At 48.2% G+C, this 15,232-nt stretch overlaps 1 protein-coding gene across 1 annotated transcript in view; it reads left to right on the top strand.

Annotated features, from left to right (window-relative positions):
- The window catches only part of LOC139261974 (growth hormone receptor-like), a 318,221-nt gene that overhangs the window by 26,727 nt on the left and 276,262 nt on the right, over positions 1 to 15,232 (top strand). The window lies entirely within an intron of this gene.

Below are 15,232 nucleotides of genomic sequence, written 5' to 3'. Positions count from 1 at the left end.
CGAGGCATAGAATACAAGAGCAGGGAGGTTATGCTTGAACTGTATAAAACACTGGTTAGGCCACAGCTGGAGTACTGCGTGCAGTTCTGGTCACCACATTACAGGAAGGACATGATTGCACTGGAGAGGGTGCAGAGGAGATTTATGAGGATGTTGCCTGGACTGGAGAATTTGAACTATGAGGAAAGATTGGATAAGCTGGTGTTGTTTTCTTTGGAACAGAGGAGGCTGAGGGGAGACCTTAGTGAGGTGTATAAAATTAGATAGAGTGGATAGGAAGGACCTATTTCCCTTGGCAGAGTGTTCAACAACCAAGGTGCAGAGATTTAAAGTAATTGGTAGGAGGTTTAGAGGGGATTTGAGGGGAAATGTCTTCACCCAGAGGGTGGAGGTGGTCTGGAACTCACTGCCTGAAAGGGTGGTAGAGGCAGAAACCCTCACCACATTTAAAAAGTACTTGGATGTGCACCTGAAGTGCCGTAACCTGCAGGGCTATGGACCTAGAGCTGGAAAATGGGATTAGGCCGGATAGCTCTTGGTAGGCCGGCACGGACACGATGGGCCGAATGGCCTCCTTCCGTGCTGTAAATCTCTGTGATTCTATAAGTTTGCAGTTGTGTCCTCCAGGGGTTATATAAATGAACTGGACTTGACTATCGGGAGTACAAGCTCAAAGTTTGCAGAGATTACTAAACTTAACAAGGCAGGATGGTAGCTGATTTCAGGAGGACATAGACAGACTGGTAAAATGAGAAAACACATGGCAGATGCAATTTTAATACGGATAAATGTGAAGCGATTCACTTTCGAATCATGGACTGGTTACAGCACGGAAGGATGCCATTGGGCCTGTCACGCCCGTGCCGGCTCTCTGCAAGAGCAGCTCAGCCAGTGCTGCTCCCCCACCCTTTCTCCTCCGCCCTGAAAATTCCTTTCTTTCAGGTAATTACCCAATTCCCTTTTAAAAACCATGAATGTGTCTGCCTCCAAAGAATAAGATGGAGAGGCAGTATTATCTAAATGCTACTATATTGAGGGGGTTGCAAGAGCAGAGAGACCTGGGGTGCATATTCACAAATCGTTGAAGGTGGCAGGGCAAGTTGATAAGGCAGTTAAGAAAGCGTTATTAAGGGAATCAAGGGACATGGCGATAGTGCAGGAAAATGGAGTTGAGGGAGAAAATTAGCCATGATCTCATTGAATGGCGGAGCAGGCTCGATGGGCCGAATGGCCTACTCCTGCTCCTATTTCTTACGTTCTTATGTTATTATACTTGTCTTTGTAAATAACGGCATTGAATACAAAACCAAGGACGCTATGCTAAACATTTACAAATTAATGGTTGGGCCACAGATGGAGAATTGTGTACAATTCTTGCCAACCTTCCTTAAGTGCGGTGCCAAGGCCTTGGGGAGGGTACAAAGGAGTTTGATCAGCATAATACCAAAATTATGAGGGGCTTTAAGAACGTAAGAATTAGGAGCAGGAGTCAGCCATCCGGCTCCTCACCATGTTGGAACATTTCTGTCTCAGCACTTCATGCAATGATTGACTTTTGTTTTGATGTGCTGTGACTTGTTATCTCATTAAATGTGGTAGCCATTCTACTCTAGCAGTAAGATAAACCAGTTTGAGTTCTTTGTTGATGACGACTGCTGGCCAGGACACTGGCAGAGTGATGTTCTTGGTGTAGACCCATGGGATCTTTAGCATTCACCGGAACAGGCGGGAAGTACCTTGACTCACTATTTCCTTGGAAAGGCAGCCCTCTTTCATTTTCATCTAGACCGTCAAACGAAATTTGCGTCAGTAGTGTGGAGGACGAGTTCATGAAATGCATTCAAGACAGCTTTCTAGATCAGTATATTGAGGAACAAGCTATTTTCGATCTAATATTGTGCAATGAGGCAGGGTTAATTAATAACCTTGCAGTAAAGGAGCCTTTGGAAAGAGTGACCATAATATGATAGAATTTTATGTTGAGTTTGAGGGTGATTTAGTTAAATCCAAAAACTAGGATCTTAAATCTGAACAAAGCAAACTACGTAGGTATGAGAGGCGAGTTGGCAAAGGTAGATTGGGAAACGACATTAAAAGGTATGGCCATTCTGACAAAAGTGTATGAGCCTTGGCTATTTGCAATGTCTATCAATCGAATCATACAATGGTTATAGCGCAGAAGGGGCCATTCGGCCCATCGAGCCCATGCCGACTCTCAGCTAGTCCCCTTTCCCCGTGGCCCTGCAAATTTTGTTCCCACAGCTACTTATCCAACTCCCTTTTGAAAGCCCACGATTGAGTCTGCCTCCACCGCCCTCTCAGGCCGTGCATTCCAGATCCTAAACACTCGCTGCGTAAAACAGTTTTTCCTCATGTCGTCTTTGGTTCTTCTGCCAATCGCCTTAAATCTGTGTCCTCTGGTTCTCGACCCTTCCACCAATGGGAACAGTTTCTCTCGATCTGCTCTGTCCAGACCCCTCATGGTTTTAAACACCTCGATCAAATCTCCTCTCAACCTTCTCTGCTCCAAGGAGAACAACCCCAGCTTCTCCGGTCTGTCCCCGTCACTGAAGTCCCTCAAACCTGGAACCATTCTCGTAAATCTTTTCTGCACCCTCCCTAAGGCCTCTCACCCTTCCTAAAGTGTGGTGCCCAGAATTGGACACAATACTCCAGTTGAGGCTGAACCAGTGTTTTATACAGGTTCATCATAAGTTCCACACTTTCGTTCTCTATGCCTCTATTTATGCAGCCCCAGGATCCCATAAGCTTTTTTAACTGCTTTCTCAACTGGCTCTGCCACCTTCAACGATCTGTGCACACATACCCCCAGCTCTCTCTGTTTGTGCCCTTCAGTTTATATTGCCTCTCCTCATTCTTCCTACTAAAATGTATCACTTTGCAATTTTCTGTATTAAATTGCATTTGCCACAAGTCTGCCCATTCCACCAGCCTGTCTATGTCCTCTTGAAGCCTATCACTCTCCTCCTCACTGCTCACTATACTTCCATTTTTGAGGGGACTGAGTTTGCTGATGATACAAAGCTCGGTGATAAAGTAAGGTGTAAGGAAGTGCAGTAGGAACACTTGCTCCTAATTCTGATATTAACATTAGTTGTCGATCCCCTCCTAGTTTCCTTGAATACATGTGGATGCATACCATCCGGACCTGGGGTTTTATCCTCTCTTAGTTAGAGAACCATAGAAGTTTACAGCGTGGAAGGAGGCCATTTCGGCCCACCGTGTCCCCGCCGGCCGACCAAGAGCTATCTAGCTTAATCCCACTTTCCAGCTCTCGGACCATTGTCCTGTAGGTTACGGCACTTCAAGTGCACATCCAAGTACTTTTTAAATGTGGTGAGGGTTTCTGCCTCTACCACCCTTTCAGGCAGTGAGTTCCAGACCCCCACCACCCTCTGCGTGAAGACATTTCCCCTCAAATCCCCTCTAAACCTCCCACCAATTACTTTAAATCTCTGGTTGTTGACCCCACTGCCAAGGGAACCAGGTCCTTCCTATCCACTCTATCCAGGCCCCTCATAATTTTATACACCTCGATCAAGTCTCCCCTCGGCCTTCTCTGTTCCAAAGAAAACAGACCCAGCATCTCCAATCTCTCCTCATAGCCAAAATTCTCCAGTCCGGGCAACATGCTTGTAAATCTCCTCTGTACCCTCTCTAGTGCAATCACATCCTTCCTGCAATGTGCTGACCAGAACTACACGCAGTACTCCAGCTGCGGCCAAACCAGTTCTGCTAGTTTGTCAATTATTTTCTCCCTTCTATCCCAACTGTATTGATACTCTTTTGAAGCTCATCCTCTAGTGAACATGGAATGCTTTCCCACAAGTGGCAGAGATGATAACCTCGTTTAGAATTGCGTAAGCATTTGCGTAGGTAGAATATAAAAGGAAACAGGATAGGGCAGGGAAATGGAATACTGTTGACGGCTCCAATTAAGAAGCCAGCATCGGCACTAAGGGCCAAATCGCCTCCTTCCATGCTGTAATTTCTGCGATTGATAAGAAAGCAACAAATCACTTATCAACTGAATGGTGATTACCTCAAGGTTCATTGAATGGATCGGATTAATAGCAGAGTCAAGCAGCAAGGAGTTAGGAAATCTCCCAGCCACAAGCTGCAACCAGCTGAAAAGATTTATTTCCTAACTGACTTCGGTCACTTCATTTCTAAACCAGCTAAATACAGATCCCTAAATTTAATTCTTCGAATACAATCATCATCATCATAGGCAGTCCCTCGCAATCGAGGAAGACTTGCTTCCACTCTAAAAATGAGTCCTTAGGTGACTGAACAGTCCAATATGAGAGAGAACAACAGTCCCTGTCACAGGTGGGACAGACAATGGTTGAGGGAAGGGGAGGGTGGGACTGGTTTGCCGCACGCTCCTTCCACTGCCTGCGCTTGATCTCTGCATGCTCTCGGCGATGAGACTCGAGGTGCTCAGCGCCCTCCCGGATGCACTTCCTCCACTTAGGGCGGTCTTTGGCCAGGGACTCCCAGGTGTCAGTGGGGATGTTGCATTTTATCAGGGAGGCTTTGAGGGTGTCCCTTGTAACATTTCCTCTACCCACCTTGGGCTCACTTGCCGTGTCGGAGCTCTGAGTAGAGCGCTTACTTTGAGAGTCTTGTGTCAGGCCTGTATTCACTGGAGTTTAGAAGAATGAGGGGATCTCATTGAAACGTATAAAATTCTGACGGGGTTGGATAGACTGGATGCAGGGAGGATGTTTCCCCCTGGCTGGGAAGTCTAGAACAAGGGGTCACAGTCTCAGGATACGGGGTAGGAAATTTAGGACCGAGATGAGGAGAAATGTTTTCACTCGGAGGGTGGTGAACCTGTGGAATTCTCTACCACAGAAGGCTGTGGAGGCCAAGTCACTGAATATATTTAAGAGGGAGATAGATAGATTTCTAGACACAAAAGACATCAAGGGGTATGGGGAAAAAGCAGGAATATGGTGTTGAGATAGAGGATCAGCCATGATCATATTGAATGGTGGTGCAGGCTCGAAGGGCCGAATGGCCTACTACTGCTCCTATTTTCTATGTTTCTATGCGGACAATGTGACCTGCCCAGCGGAGCTGATCAAGTGTGGTCAGTGCTTCAGTGCTGGGGATGTTGGCCTGATCGAGGACACTAATGTTGGTGCGTCTGTCCTCCCAGGGGATTTTCAGGATCTTGCGAAGACATTTGAGGTCTCTACAGTACATGATATTGACATTGTATATGAATACAGTACAGTAAAGAACGTAATAATTCCCCAAAATTCGCCATGCTAAGCCGTGGGGGCAATTTTATGAGTTCCCAGCAGAAACATCAGCTGCGCTTAGCGCATATTGGAAAGTTACCGGTGTAATGGCCGCTCATGGCAGGCTTTTGATTGGCTAATGTTGCAGCAATGGAAGTGAGGGTCACTGCAAGCCTCTCAAACTCAAACATTCCTCCCAATAAATAAGCCAGCATACCCAAGACTCCCACCAGCAGTTTCTCCACAGAAGCCTCAACCTCATGTTGGAGCACAAGGCTTGAATAGCAACACATTTGGAAAGCAGTGATAGACTTGGTCCAAGTTAGCATGGAGTTATGAAAGGGAAATCATGCTTGACAAATCTTCTGGAATTTTTTGAGGATATAACTAGGACAGGGGTGAACCAGTGGATGTGGTGTATTTGGACTTTCAAAAGGCTTTTGACAAGGTCCCACACAAGAGATTGGTGTGGAAAATCAAAGTACATGGTATTGGGGGTAATGTACTGACGTGGATAGAGAACTGGTTGGCAGACAGGAAGCAGAGAGTCGGGATTAACGGGTCCTTTTCAGAATGGCAGGCAGTGACTAGTGGGATGCCGCAGGGCTCAGTGCTGGGACCACAGCTATTTACAATATACATTAATGATTTGGATGATGGAATTGAATGTAATATCTCCAAATTTGCAGATGACACTAATCTGGGTGGCAGTGTGAGCTGTGAGGAGGACGCTAAGAGGCTGCAGGGTGATTTGGACAGGTTAGGCGAGTGGGCAAATGCATGGCAGATGCAGTATAATGTGGATAAATGTGAGGTTATCCACTTTGGGAGCAAAAACACACAGGCAGAATATTATTTGAATGGCAGCAGATTAGGAAAAGGGGAGGTGCAACAAGACCTGGGTATCATGGTACATCAGTCATTGAAGGTTGGCATACAGGTACAGCAGGTGGTGAAGAAGGCAAATGGCATTTTTGCCTTCATAGCTGGAGGATTGGAGTATAGGAGCAGGGAGGTCTTACTGCAGTTGTACAGGGCCTTTGTGAGGCCCCACCTGGAATATTGTGTTCAGTTTTGGTTTCCTTATCTGAGGAAGGATATTCTTGCTATTGAGGGAGTGCAGCGAAGGTTCACCAGACTGATTCCTGGGATGGCAGGACTGACATATGAGGAGAGACTGGATAAACTGGGCCTTTATACACTGGAGTTTAGAAGGATGAGAGGGGATCTCATAGGAACATATAAAATTCTGACGGGACTGCACAGGTTAGATGCGGGAAGAATGTTCCCGATGTTGGGGAAGTCCAGAACCAGGGGATATAGTCTTAGGATAAGGGGTAAGCCATTTAGGACTGAGATGAGGAGAAACTTCTTCACTCAGAGAGTTGTTAACCTGTGGAATTCCCTACCGCAGAGAGTTGTTGATGCCAGTTCATTGGATATATTCAAGTGGGAGTTAGATATGGCCCTTGCGGCTAAAGGGATCAAGGGGTATGGAGAGAAAGCAGGAACGGGGTACTAAAGGAATGATCAGCCATGATCTTATTGAATGGTGGTGCAGGCTCGAAGGGCCGGATAGCCTACTCCTGCACCTATTTTTTATGTTTCTCTGTTTCTATAATTCCAACCTACACAACCGTTCCTCATAAGTCAACCCCCTCATCTCCGGAATCAATGGAGTGAACCTTCTCTGAATTGCCTCCAAAGCAAGTATCTCCTTTCGTAAATATGGAAATCAAAACTGTATGCAGTATTCCAGGTGTGGCCTCACCCATACCTTGTATAACTGTAGCAAGACTTCCCTGCTTTTATACTCCATCCCCTTTGCAATAACGGCCAAGATTCCATTGGCCTTCCTGATCACTTGCTGTACCTGCATACTATCCTTTTGTGTTTCATGCACCAGGACCCCCAGGTCCCGCTGTACTGCGGCACCCTGCGATTTTTCTCCATTTAAATAATAACTTGCTCTTTGATTTTTTTCTGTCAAAGTGCATGACCTCACACTTTCCAACATTATACTCCATCTGCCAAATTTTTGCCCACTTATTTAGCCTGTCCATGTCCAACATTCTGTTGACTCTGGATCAGTTCCTATATATTGGAAGGTAGCTAATGTAACACCACTTTTTAAAAAAGGAAGGAGAGAGAAAACAGGGAATTATAGACCGGTTAGCCTGACATCGGTGGTGGGGAAAATGCTGGAATCCATTATTAAAGATGTAATAGCAGCACATTTGGAAAGCAGTGACAGGATCGGTCCAACTCAGCATGGATTTATGAAAGGGAAATCATGCTTGACGAATCTTCTCGAGTTTTTTGAGGATGTAACTGGTAGAGTGGATGTGGTGTATTTGGACTTTCAAAAGGCTTTTGTCAAGGTCCCACACAAGAGATTAGTGTGCAAAATTAAGGCACATGTTATTGGGGGTAATGTATTGACGTGGATAGAGAACTGGTTGGCAGATAGGAAGCAAAGAGTGGGAATAAACGGGTCCTTTTCAGAATGGCAGGCAGTGACTAGTGGGGTATCGCAAGGTTCAGTTCTGATCATAGGCAGTCTCTCGGAATCGAGAAAGACTTGCTTCCACTCTTAAAATGATAGCAATGTGCATTGCACCGCTCAGTTTATTGACTGCAGTGCACAGTTTTAGGTAGACAGTGTCCCTTTAAGTGTACAGGTTTTTTTTTCTGCTTTTAAAATGCAAATATGTCTGAACCCATTGACACCTGCTCTGTTGTCAATAAGCCATTCATTAAACTTCTGCATAAATCAGCAAACAGGCCAGCTTTTAATCTCTAGTTACTCTTTTCCGTCTCACCAGGTGGTTATCTGATGCTCAATGCTGCTTCAGGCATGGCGACTTAGTGACCCCAATTCAAATTGAAGAATGTTTGCTCTCTCATTTATGAAGGGAATAGCCTCCTTTCAAACAATTTTTTCCCCCTTTCTTTTCATTTGTTGGTTTCTTTGTGTATCATACCGTCCATGGCGATAACATGAGAACAACCTTTGGTGTCATCGTCATAGGCAGTCCCTCGAAGTCAAGGAAGACTTGCTTCCACTCTAAAAATGAGTTCTCAGGTGACTGAACAGTCCAATACGGGAATTACAGTCCCTGTCACAGGTGGGACAGACAGTGGTTGAGGGAAGGGGTGGGTGGGACTGGTTTGCCGCACGCTCCTTCCGCTGCCTGCGCTTGCTTTCTGCGTGCTCTCGGCGATGAGACTCGAGGTGCTCAGCGCCCTCCCGGATGCACTTCCTCCACTTAGGGCGGTCTTTGGCCAGGGACTCCCAGGTGTCGGTGGGGATGTTGCACTTTATCAGGGAGGCTTTGAGGGTGGTCCCTTGTAACGTTTCCTCTGCCCACCTTTGGCTCGTTTGCCGTGAAGGAGTTCCGAGTAGAGCGCTTGCTTTGGGAGTCTCGTGTCTGGGGCATGCGAACACTGTGGCCTGCCCAGCGGAGCTGATCGAGTGTGGTCAGTGCTTCGACGCTGGGGATGTTGGGCCTGGTTGGTGTATAAAATGGACGTGCAGGGGATATTTTTCTCTGTAGTTCTGCAAAGGATCGCTCTTTCAAACAAAGCTCCAATTGCAAAGATGCCTCTGTCAGCCCAGGGCTGAGTCTCCATTCTGTTCAATGAACGTGAGGTTAAACCCTAGCCTGTAGGGTGCGAACAGAAGGCTAGCTGTGAAAATTACTGTCCAAAGTCACGCACCTTCACATGTTCTTTAGGCTGCATATGTACCTCTCCACCACCAAAAGCCTCGCGTCCTCTTCGCCAGTCTCCTGACTTCAACTTTCCCACAAATTGTGACTTATCCCAACTTCCAGTTCCCATGCTCAGTTCGGCTCTAGTCCTGCTTCTGCTCCCCAACACTTTTGTTGTGCTTGTCACCCTTCACTCACTGTGCTCCAGTAATGGTCGGGGAGGTGGGGGGGGGGGAGGGGGGATGGTGGTGGGGTGGATATTGAATCCAGTGGCAGAAACGTGGAGTAAGCGAACTGCTGTGTTGTTTGATGGTGCTGTGCTGCTTGCGTAATGTTATAGCTGCATCCGTCCAACAGTATTCTATTACACTCCTAACCTGACACTGGTAGATCGTAGATTGCCTTTGAGGAGTCAGCAAGTATTTAAATGGAGAAAGATTGCAAAGTGCTGCAGTACAGCGGGACCTGGGGGTACGTGTGCATGAAACACAAAAGGATAGTATGCAGGTACAGCAAGTGATCAGGAAGGCCAATGGAATCTTGGCCTTTATTGCAAAGGGGATGGAGTATAAAAGCAGGGAAGTCTTGCTACAGTTATACAGGGTATTGGTGAGGCCACTCCTGGAATACTGTGTGCAGTTTTGGTTTCCGTATTTACGAAAGGATATACTTGCTTTGGAGGCAGTTCAGAGAAGGTTCACTCGGTTGATTCCGGGGATGAGGGGGTTGACTTATGAGGAAAGGTTGAGGAGGTTGGGCCTCTACTCATTGGAATTCAGAAGAATGAGAGGTGATCTTATCGAAATGTATAAGATTATGAGGGGGCTTGACAAGGTGGATGCAGAGAGGATGTTTCCACTGATGGGCGAGACTAGAACTAGGGGGCATAATCTTAGAATAAGGGGCCGCCCATTTAAAACTGAGATGAGGAGAAATTTCTTCTCTCAGAGGGTTGTAAATCTGTGGAATTTGCTGCCTCAGAGAGCTGTGGAAGCCGGGACATTGAATAAATTTAAGACAGAGATAGACAGTTTCTTAACCGATAAGGGAATAAGGGCTTATGGAGAGCGGGCAGGGAAGTGGAGCTGAGTCCATGATCGGATCAGCCATGATCGTATTAAGTGGCGGAGCAGGCTCGAGGGGCCGTATGGCCTACTCCTGCTCCTATTTTTATAGAAACATAGAAATTTACAGCGCAGAAGGAGGCCATTTCGGCCCATCGTGTCCGCACCGGCCAACAAAAAGCCGCACGGCCCTCGGTCAGCAGCCCTGAAGGTTACATATAAACCTATGAACAATGAACAATGGCGGAAAGGTAAAGAGCACCCAGCCCAAGCAGTCCGCCCCACACAACTGCAACACCCCTTACACAGAAACATTCTACACTCCACCCCAACCAGAGCCATGTGATCTCCTGGGAGAGACAAAAACCAGAATTAAAAACCCAGGCCAAGTTAGGGAGAAGAAATCTGGGAAAATTCCTCTCCGGCCCATCCAGGCGATTGAAACTAGTCCAGGAGATCACCCTGGCCGTATTCTATTCCCTGCAGTACTTACCATCGTATCTGCACCGGCCAACAAAAGGTTATCCAGCCTAATCCCAATTACCAGCTCTAGGTCTGTAACACTGCAGGTTATGGCACTTTAAGTACCCATCCAACAATCTGTTAAAAGTAGTGAGGGTTTCTGCATCCACCACTCTTCCAGGCAGCGAGTTCTTATGAACTTGGGGCTGGAAATCAGCCAGAGCCAGGATACATCCTACGGTAGGTGGAAGTTAGTTTTGGACAGACGTGAATGTCCCAATTTATATTATGTGGGTCTCTTCTTACAAGAGAACACAACAGCGACTATCGTTCCATCCGCACAGAATTCAAGAGCTGTGAGGTGTATGGACTGGTCAGTATTTCTTTGATCTGTCCGTGGGGAGAGGCGGAGGAAGAATACATTCACGTTCACGTCGTGTGCCGTCCCGACCTGTTTGAGAACATCACCACAGGTCGGGGTTATAAATAGAGCTGGAGCACTGGGCCCTGGAACATCATGGGCTGTCCCGACCTGTGTGAGAACATCACCACAGGTCGGGGTTATAAATAGAGCTGGAGCACTGGGCCCTGGAACATCATGGGCTGTCCCGACCTGTGTGAGAACATCACCGCAGGTCGGGGCTATAAATAGAGCTGGAGCACCGGGGCCTGGAACATCATGGGCTGTCCCGACCTGTGTGAGAACATCACCACAGGTCGGGGCTATAAATAGAGCTGGAGCACTGGGCCCTGGAACATCATGGGCTGTCCTGACCTGTGTGAGAACATCACCGCGGGTCGGGGCTATAAATAGAGCTGGAGCACTGGGCCCTGGAACATCATGGGCTGTCCCGACCTGTGTGAGAACATCACCACAGGTCGGGGTTATAGAGCTGGAGCACTGGGCCCTGGAACATCATGGGCTGTCCCGACCTGTGTGAGAACATCACCGCAGGTCGGGGCTATAAATAGAGCTGGAGCACTGGGCCCTGGAACATCATGGGCTGTCCCGACCTGTGTGAGAACATCACCGCAGGTCGGGGTTATAAATAGAGCTGGAGCACTGGGCCCTGGAACATGGTGGGCGAAAGTGCAGTGAATGAGGGTACGTATGGGGCCCAGAAGAGCCGAGGGCCTCGGGGCAGCACGGGCCAGCCCACACTGCGATAGAGCTGGTCTCCAGTTGTCCTGGTTAACCCTTGCCACTGGACCAAGACCTCACTCTGTCAAGCCCGTGTGGTGGCTGATGTGCAACGGTCACCCACGTTAAAAAAAATCCACGCACACTCAATTGCAGTTCAGGACTGGAACATCGGGTCCTTCACTGAAACCCCTGTTGACTCTTGTGGAAGCAAGTCATCCTCGTTCGAGGGACCGTCCATGATGACTTTCATGTTCGCTTGTATTCAAGCTAAAGTGGACCGATCCATGCATGCATTCATTTTTTTTTTAAACTGCCCCACCTCTGACCAGTTTGTACCAGACCCAATGCTAATCATCAGCCTCAGCTAACCCTCCAACGAATTTGGTTAAGATATGCAGCATACGCCAGTCGCTGCATATTTGGTAGTTGGCCCTCCAGGGCGAACTACATTGTTATTGGGACTACCTTACAAAGAGAAAATGCTGGAACTACTCAACTGGTCGGTCAGGCAGCATCTGTGGAGAGAGCAAGAGAGTTAACGTTTCCAGTCGATGGCCCTTTGTCAGAGCCGGAACAAGTTAGAGATGTAAAAAGGTTTTAAGCAAGTGTCGGGCCAGGGAAAGTGGGGAGGGCAGGTCTGTGATGGGATGGAAAGCAGGAGTAATTAAATGACAAAAGGTCTGAAAGTACAAAGCAAAAGGAGGTGGTAATGGAACAAGTAAAGAAACAAGAGATGGGTCTAGAAGAGATGTAAATGGGAATGGCAGGGGCAGCAATAGCTGCCGTGTGGGGAAAAAATGGCAGCAGAGGTCACGCTCTGAAATTGTTGAACTGGATGTTGAGTCCAGAAGGCTGTAAAGTGCCGAAACGAAAGATGAGGTGCTGTTCCTCGAGCTTGCGTTGAGCTTCGTTGGAACAGTGCAGGAGACCGAGGACGGGAGAGGTCAGAGTGGGAGTGGAGCGGGGAATTAAAGTGACAGACACCGGAAGCTCGGGGTCACACTTACGGACTGAACAGAGGTGTTCGCAAAGCGGTCGCCCAATCTCCACTTGGTCTCCCCAGTGTAGAGGAGACCACATCGTGAGCAGCGAATACAGTATACTACATTGAAAGAAGTGCAAGTGAATCGTTGTTTCACCCGGAAGGAATGTTTGAGGCCCTGGACAGTGGGTATCCCACAGCTACCATGACTGTGCTTCCTTCCTGTCTGCTTCCTGTAAGGACTCTATTCCTTTCTCCCGGTTTCTCCGTCTCCGTCACATCTGTTCCGAAGATGCTGTCTTCACCACCAGAGCTTCCGACACGTCTCCCTTTTTCCTCAACCGGGGATCTGCTTTCCATCGTCCCAATTCCCGCACTTCTGCTCTCTTCCCTTTCCCTCCCTCGCAGATCCACAATAGAGTTCCCCTTGTCCTCACCTTCCACCCCACCAACGCATCATCCTCCGCCATTTCTGCCACCTCCAGCATAATGCCTTCACCAAACGCACCTTCCCCTTCCCTCCCCTCCCCTCCCAGCATTCCGAAGGGACCACTCTCTCCGCGACACCCTGGTCCACTCCTCAGTTACCCCCTCCCCTTCCCACGGCACCTTCCCGTGCAAGTGCAGGAGATGCAGCATCTGCCCTTTGACCTCCTCCTTTCCCACTGTCCAGGGCCCCAAATACTCCTGCCAGGTGAAACAACGACTTACTTGCAATATAGTCATCGCCATAGGCGCTCCCTCGAAGCGAGGATGACGTGCTTCCACGCCGAAAAGGGATGAGTTCACAGGTGTTTCAATGATATTCCAGATCCCGAACTACATCCTGAAGGGTGGAAGATGCCTGTGCGTGGATATTTTTTAACGTGTGGTGACCGTTGCACACCAGCCACCACACGGGGCTTGACAGAGCGAGGTCTTGGTCCAGTGGCAAGGGTTAACCAGGACGACTGGAGACCAGCTCTGCTGCACGGACCTAGTGCGCACACACACATCGCAGTGTGGGCTGGGCCCGTGCTGCCCCTGGGGCCCTCGCCTCTCCTGGGCCCCGAACTCTCACCTCTCCTGGGCTCCGATCACGTCCCTCTACAATCTCTCGCCGCTCCTTCGCCCCGACCTCGCCGCTCCTGCTGTATTATAGTATACTGCATCCAAATGCAGATTGGGTGATCGCTTTGCAGAACACCTACGTTTAGTCCACAAGCGTGACCCTACGCTTCCATCTCATGGAAACATAGAAATTTACAGCGCAGCAGGAGGCCATTTCGGCCCATCGTGTCCGCACCAGCCGTCGAAGAGCCGCACAGCCCTCGGTCAGCAGCCCCGAAGGTTACATATAAACCAATGAACAATGAACAATGGCGGAACAGTAAAGAGCACCCAGCCCAACCAGTCCGCCCCACACAACTGCGACATCCCCTTACACTGAAAGAACATAAGAACATAAGAATTAGGAACAGGAGTAGGCCATCTAGCCCCTCGAGCCTGCTCCGCCATTCAACAAGATCATGGCTGATCTGGCCGTGGACTCAGCTCCACTTACCCGCCCGCTCCCCGTAACCCTGAATTCCCTTATTGGTTAAAAACATTCTACACTCCACCCCAACCGGAGCCATGTGATCTCCTGGGAGAGGCAAAAACCAGATAAAAAACCCCCGGCCAATTTAATTACCCGCTCCACTCCCACTCTGACCTCTCTGTCCTCGGCCCCTTACACTGTTCCAATGAAGCTCAACGTAAGCTCGGGGAACTGTAGGCTTGGCCGCCTTCTGGGCGCGACGTAGACGTCGTCAATTTCAGATCATAATCACCACCCCCATTTTTCCGGGCAGTAGCTGTTGGTAATCATTGTACTATTGTCATTTATCAACCAATCTTTTGTTTCTTTACTTGCCGCATAACCATCTCCTTTTGTACCACCATTCCTTTTTATTATTGAATCACTCCGGCCTATCACAGACCTTGCTTTTTCCTCCCCTCCCCCCTTTCCCTGTCTCTGTACTCTCTTAAAACCCTGTTGCATAACTTTTTCCAGTTCCGATGAAAGGTCGCGGACCTGAAACGTTAACTCTGCTTCTCACAGCTGCTGCCTGAGCTGCGAGCTATTCCAGCATTTTCTGTTTTTACTTTGAACCTATTTCTTTGGGTGTAAAGCGCTTTGGGACGTCCAAAGGTGGTGACAATGCAATATTTACAAAAATAGGTCGTGCATGCAGGGAAAAAGTTCCTGAGTATTTAACTGGCATTAAATTAGCATGTGGCATGTTTGAGAGGAGGTACTCCAGTTCAAAAAAGGCTTAATGCTGACTCTGACTTTGAGAGGGTTGAGCGGTTCTTTGGCCAGCTGTTCAGCGTAAGTCAATATGGTAATAAATCAACCCAATTCTGGCAGCATCTGTGTAAACAGCTCGACATCGAGCCTGAAGTTCATACTGCTCCTGAATCCAGGCAAGTCACAGATCGGTGAAGTACAGTTTTCTTTTAAAATTAAAAAGTAAATATGAAGGCCCGAGGCCCATACTACGACACTGCCCCAGGGGCACAACAGCAGAAGAAGAGATTAATCAGCAATGATTGGCAATGCCAACCCCTGG

This window comes from Pristiophorus japonicus, chromosome 1, assembly GCF_044704955.1.
Source record: "Pristiophorus japonicus isolate sPriJap1 chromosome 1, sPriJap1.hap1, whole genome shotgun sequence".
Lineage (NCBI taxonomy): Eukaryota > Metazoa > Chordata > Chondrichthyes > Pristiophoridae > Pristiophorus > Pristiophorus japonicus.
Note: the sequence above shows the minus strand (reverse complement) of the source record. Positions and strands in the feature narration are given on the sequence as shown.